Below are 6,074 nucleotides of genomic sequence, written 5' to 3' on the forward strand. Positions count from 1 at the left end.
GTTTTGTATAGCATTTGCATCATTTTATATTTTCACCAGCAATGCACAAGGGTTCCAATGTCTCCACATCTTTTTTTTTTAAGTACTTTTATTGAGATACAGTTAACAGACAATAAACAGCATATATTTAGAGTGTACAATTTGGTATCCCAATCTCCCAGTTCATCCCCCCCAACCCTCCCCGCTTTCCCTACTTGGTGTCCATGTGTTTGTTCTCTACATCTGTGTCTCTATTTCTGCCTTGCATATCCTCTTTCATAGCTATTAGCATTTGTCTTATGTATTGAGGTGTTCCTATATTGGGTGCATATATATTTATAATTGTTATCTCCTCTTCTTGGATGGATCCCTTGATCTTTATCTAATGTCCTTTCTTGTCTCTTGTAACATTTTTTATTTTAGTCTATTTTATCTGATATGACTATTGCTACTCCAGCTTTCTTTTGATTTCCATTTGCATGGAATATCTTTTTCCATCCCCTCACTTTCAGTCTGTATGTGTCCCTAGGTCTGAAGTGGGTCTCTTGGAGACAGCATATATATGGGTCTTGTTTTTGTATCCATTCAGCCAGTCTGTGTCTTCTGGTTGGGGCATTTAGTCCATTTACATTCAAGGTAATTATCGATATGTATGTTCCTATTACCATTTTCTTAATTGTTTTGTGTTTGTTTTTGTTTTTGTTTTTGTAGGTCCTTTTCTTCTCTTATGTTTCCCACTTAGAGAAGTTCCTTTAGCATTTGTTGTAGGGCTGGTTTGGTGGTGCTGAATTCTCTTAGTTGTTGCTTGTCTGTAAAGCTTTTGATTTCTCCATCGAATCTGAATGAGATCCTTGCTGGGTAGAGTATTCTTGGTTGTAGCTTCTTCCCTTTCATCACTTGAAATATATCATGCCACTCCCTTCTCACTTGCAGAGTTTCTACTGAGAAATCAGCTGTTACCCTCATGGGAGTTCCCTTGTATGTTATTTGTTGTTTTTCCCTTATTGCTTTTAATAACATTTCTCTGTCTTTAATTTTTGTCAATTTGACTACTATATGTCTTGGCGTGTTTCTCCTTGGGTTTATCCTGCCTGGGACTCTCTGCACTTCCTGGACTTGGGTAGCTATTTCCTTTCCCATGTTAGGGAAGTTTTCAACTATAATCTCTTCCAATATTTTCTCAGGTCCTTTCTCTCTCTCTTCTCCTTCTGGGACCCCTATAATGCGAATGTTGGTGTGTTTAACATTGTCCCAGAGGTCTCTCAGGCTGTCTTCAGTTCTTTTCATTCTTTTTTCCTTATTCTTTTCGGCATCAGTGATTTTCACCATTCTGTCTTCCAGGTCACTTATTCGCCCTTCTGCCTCAATTAATCTGCTATTGGTTCCTTCTAGTGTATTTTTCATTTCAGTTATTGTGTTGCATATCTCTGTTTGTTTGCTCTTTAATTCTTCTAGGTCTTTGGTAAACTTTTCTTGCAACTTTTCCATCTTTGCATCCCGTCTTTTTTCAAAGTCTTGGATCATCTTCACCTCATTATTCTGAATTCTTTTTCTGGAAGGGTGCCTATCTCCTCTTCATCTAGTTGTTTTTCGGGGGTTTTATCCTGTCCCTTCATCTGGTACAAAGTCCTCTGCTTTTTCATTTTCTCTTTCTGTGGCTGTGGTTTTCAGTTCCACAAGATGAAATACTGCTGATACTGCTTGATACTGCTGTCTGCCCTCTTGTGGAGGAAGCTATCTAGGAGGCTCCAGCGTGCTTCCTGATGGGAGGGACTGATGGTGAGTAGGGCTAGATGGGCAGAGCTCGGTAAAACTTTAATCTGCTTTTCTGCTAATGGGTGGGGCTGTGTTCACACCTTGTTGGTTGTTTGGCCTGAGGCTACTTAGCACTGGAGCTTACAGGCTCTTTGGTGGGGCTAATGGTGGATGCTGGGAGGGTTCACGCCAATGAGCACTTCTCAGAACCCCTGCTGCCAGTGCCCCTGTCTCCTTGGTGAGCCACAGCTGCCCCCTACCTCTGCAGGCAACCCTCCAACACCAGCAGGTGGTCTGGTTCAGTCTCCTATGGGGTCACTGCTCCTTACCCTTGGGTCCTTGTGAGCACACGTGTTTGTGTGCCCTCTAAGAGTGGAGTCTCTGTTTCCCCCAGTCCTGTGGAGGTCCTGCAATCAAATCCCGCTGACTTTCAAAGTCTGATTCTCTGGAGATTCCTTCTCACGTTGCTGGAATCCCAGGTTGGGAAGCCTAACATGGGGCTCAGAACCCTCACTTTAGGGGGTGGACTTCTTCAGTATAACTGTTCTCCCATTTCTGAGTCACACACCCAGCATTTAAGGGATTTGATTTTAACGCGATTGTGCCCCTCCTACCATCTCATTGTGGCTTCTCCTCTGTCTCCGGATGTGGGGTGTCTTTTCTGGTGAGTTCCAGTGTCTTTCTGTCGATGATTGTTCAGCATTTAGTTGTAATTCCGGTGCTCTTGCAAGAGGGAGTGAGCGCACGTCCTCCTACTCTGCCATCTTAATCCTATCTCCCTCCAATGTCTCCACATATTCACCAACACTAGTGTTTCTTTTTCTTTTTTAATAATAGCCATGCTAATGGGTATAAAGTGATGCTCATGGATTTTTTTTTTGGCATCTATATTCATAAGAGACATTGGTCTGTAGTTTTCTTTTTTTATAAGTGGATTTAAGTATTTTGGACAGTAAGTAAACAAATGAGAAGTCAGGGATGTCCTGAGGTTTCCTGGCAACAGTACAAAGTGTGTAGTGCAACAGAGACTCCTAGAAGAAGAGTACATTGTAAAGGGTAGGGAGAAAGGACTGGAACAAAAAATACTGATTTAATATTATGAATTTTGAGCTCACAGGGACTGTGGGCCATCCTGGTGAAGATATAAAGTTGGCAATTGAGAAAACATGAGTAAAGCTGGAGAAATGAGTAAGGAACAGAAACACAGATAATGGTAACATCTACCATCTACTGAGTGCCTATTATGTGTTTGGGAATTACCAGCCCAAATGTAGGAGCTTAAGTCACAGAAATGTGTGGTTCTTCCCAGAGAGAAAGTGAACTTTGAGAAGAGGGCCAAGAACAGAACCTTGAAGAACCAAAATTTAAGGACCTGGCAGCAAAGAAACAGCAAATAGAGGCTGATAATTAGAAACAAAATTATAAGTGACAGGAGGGAGTGGTATCATGGTAATCAAAGTAGAATGTGATGTCAAAAAAGAAGGGATTAGTTTTCCAACGTTTAACTAAGTTCAATTTTATTTTCCTCTTTCACCTGTAGCCAGTGAGCATGTCCATCACTGTAACTATTAGTTATCCATTTGCTCTCAGTCAGAGCAGAACTGGATTAACAGGGAGAGCTGGATTAACAGGGAGTGCCCATAAAATAAAATTTATAGTGACAAGGTGTTAAGTATATTGTTTTCTAATATAAATATTTCAAATCTGACATTCTGAATTAGGTACTTTCTATTTTGATTCTGAAAAGTAAAGATTAAGGTTTAAAAATCATCTCTAAGCTTGTTATTGTCATTTTAACTCACAAATGCACCAGGACAAAACAAAACCCTTGACTACTCATTAAGCATTTTAAACATTTATTTCAAAAATCAGAATAATGCACTATATTTACTCACATATATTCCTGTTTGTTACCAGTTATTTTCAGCAAACAGACATCTTTAAGCATCTTCATCTGCTTTTATCAAACCTTCAAAGTGGATCCTGCTGCTGTTGACAATCACAGCAGCCTGCTGGGGGTAAAGTATGGGGAGAGAAAAATAATCACGTCTTCCGCAGAAACCAGAAATAATAAAACACTCGAGTGGGTAAAATGTACAAACAGTGATATAATTTTCATACACACTCTAAAGCGAAGAATAATGTAAACTCATCACATTTATTAACTCTAATCAACTAACCAAATATTTTGTATCATTTAAAACTATCAAATTCTAGATTTTTGTAGAATAGCTATTAAACTGATGAATACTTCTTTAAAATTATAATATTTACATACATTTACACATGATCTTTGGAAAATGCAATTAAGCACAGCACGTGGTAAAGAATCTCATGAAATCGAGTGTTACTGACCTAATTATTCTGAAGGTAGGAAGTAAACAACATATGACTTAATCACAGGTACAAAAATGTTTTCCTCTCTCCACCTCTAAAAATCTATGAATTCAACAGATACCTTCTCGTTGACTTCTATGTGAAGTTTCCAAGAGAAACAGAAATGTATTACGTGGTCCTTGCTTGTGAGAGTTCATTCACGTAGGGGAGGCAGACACACGTCCATGCAGACAGAGAGACATCCACAGGAGGGGAAGCAACGGGAGCACAGAGGTGCTGAAGACGTTCAAGTCTTTGGAGATCATTCTAGATGTTAAAGTAGGACTTCACCAGTGAAAATGAAGATGACTGGGTGGCAGTGATGGGAGGAAAGTTAGGCAGCGAGCACAGAATGAACACTGCCTGGGAGGCAGCCGAGTAAAGAGCATCTCCAGAGAAATAAGTGGGGCAATGAATCTGCAAGGAGGTAGAGTGCGGGTATACAGTAACGTGCAAAGCTTAGAAAAATGGGTTGGAACCAGGTTGAGAGGGTCTTGGATATAGTATTAAAGATTTTAATTTTTCTTACGTGTGTGTGAAGGTAAGGAGTAGGGGTGACATGCCAAGAGTTGCCCGAAGGAAGATGACTCTGCTACTAGGTGAAGGAGGGCTCTCCAGCCACATAAAAAGTTTGTATTCTACTGTAATGCCTGAATAAAACTTTCCTCATCTTAAAACATGAGAAAGTCATTCAATCTAGGAAAAAGCAAATTCCAATAATTTTTTTAAATCCTATTTTTTTTTTTTCACATGACATTCATATAATGGCCCTCTTCAAGTATATGCAAGTTAGGATTCTAGAGTTCAATCACTTCATCTTATAAAGAAATGGACATCAAGAGAAGTGAAGAGACTTGTTCATAGTTATACTACTTTGTCAGGAGTAGAGCCCAAAATAGGATAAAGCTCTTGAGAATCCATGTTTGGCCTTTCCTCCACATTACCTGGCATTCAATAATAATACATATTTGCCTGGTAATCATTTTTAGAGTTCTGATTTAATTGGGGAGAAGACAATCAAATATTTTCACCCTCAGTGTTTTTAACCACCAAGTACTAAAATTAAACATTTTTCCAATGGAGGTCCTGAGGGAATCTGTTTTCATGAACAGAAAAGGACATGTATAACTATTTCAATTGTACATAAATGGTTATGCATAAATATTTGAAGATGACAGAAAAGTAATTTTTTTTTTTTATATTTAAAACCTCCCTTTTTTCTTGGCAAAGTGAAAGAAGTTTCAGACTAGTTTTATGACAGTTACAGATCTTAAAATAATGAAGACAAAAATCAATTGATTCACATCGTATATAACTTTTGTTGAGTACCTAATAGCAAAGAAATGCTACTAGGAGAGTAGAGATTTATATAAAAACAAGACTAGTGGCTTATAATTAAATAGGATTTGGAGCACTTGATAAAGACACATTATTCCTCACTAAAAGCAAATTTAAGAAATGTTATCTCTTTATTTAGATATATATGCTAATTCACTTATACGTATAAAGAACAAAGGACTGTATATAATTAAAAATAAGAACATGTATATTTTTCAGTGAGAAAAACATCATTTGCGAAGAGAAAAAATGTGGAAGCTAACTAAGCAAAGGAAACTTAGAGGTTAAGTGTTATCAATACTGAGCTGAAGGTAAACACCGCAAACAGCTGTGTTATAAGAAAGTGAAACTGAAATGGTTAAGTCTTTCGGTGTGGACACAAAATTCCTTTTTATTTACTGTGGGTTATTTTGGAGAGGAACAAGATGATTTCAAGTTGGTAAAATAAAGCAAAGTTCCAAGATAGATTAATGAAAATCATTTCACTGGAAAAGTATGACTGTGATAGGATATATATGTCAGATCTACAGGATTTGGTCAGATTCTGGAGGGTGTTAATGTTTTAGCTAAAGTATGGCGACTCCATTCTAAAATGTATGCTAAACGCAATTCAAATTCATTTAAAA

Source organism: Hippopotamus amphibius, chromosome 11 (genome assembly GCF_030028045.1).
Source record: "Hippopotamus amphibius kiboko isolate mHipAmp2 chromosome 11, mHipAmp2.hap2, whole genome shotgun sequence".
In the NCBI taxonomy this organism is placed as follows: Eukaryota; Metazoa; Chordata; class Mammalia; order Artiodactyla; family Hippopotamidae; genus Hippopotamus; species Hippopotamus amphibius.